Here is a 469-nt window from a genome sequence, read left to right as displayed (position 1 = left end):
TATATATATATATATATCAAGGAAATCGCTATATAGGCAGCGATTTCATTTTTAAAAAAATAAAATTTTTCAAGAAAATCGCTGCGTAGGCAGCGATTTTCATTTTTAATTTTTTTTCTTCTTAAAGGCAGCGATTTTCATTTTTTTAAAAAAAACATATTAGTATGAATTGATTTAGAAGAAAAAATTTTTGTTACCTTACTTATTCTTAATTTTTTTAAATCAATGCATATTTTTTTATAAGTTACTGCAGCAATTTTGCAAAATGTGATTTTTTAAAAAAATATTTTTTAGAAAATCGCTGCCTAAAAAATAATTGAAAATCGCTGCCTAGGTAGCGATTTGAGTTTTTTTTAAAAAAAAATCACATTTTGCAAAATCGCTGTAGTAGCAGTGATTTTGCTTTTTCCGGTGGAGGAAGTTGTTGTTCCAGCGATTTTACCGTTTTGGTTAATATAAAATTTTACAT

This window comes from Solanum pennellii, chromosome 9, assembly GCF_001406875.1.
Source record: "Solanum pennellii chromosome 9, SPENNV200".
NCBI classification, from domain to species: domain Eukaryota; kingdom Viridiplantae; phylum Streptophyta; class Magnoliopsida; order Solanales; family Solanaceae; genus Solanum; species Solanum pennellii.
This window is presented reverse-complemented; position numbering follows the sequence as displayed.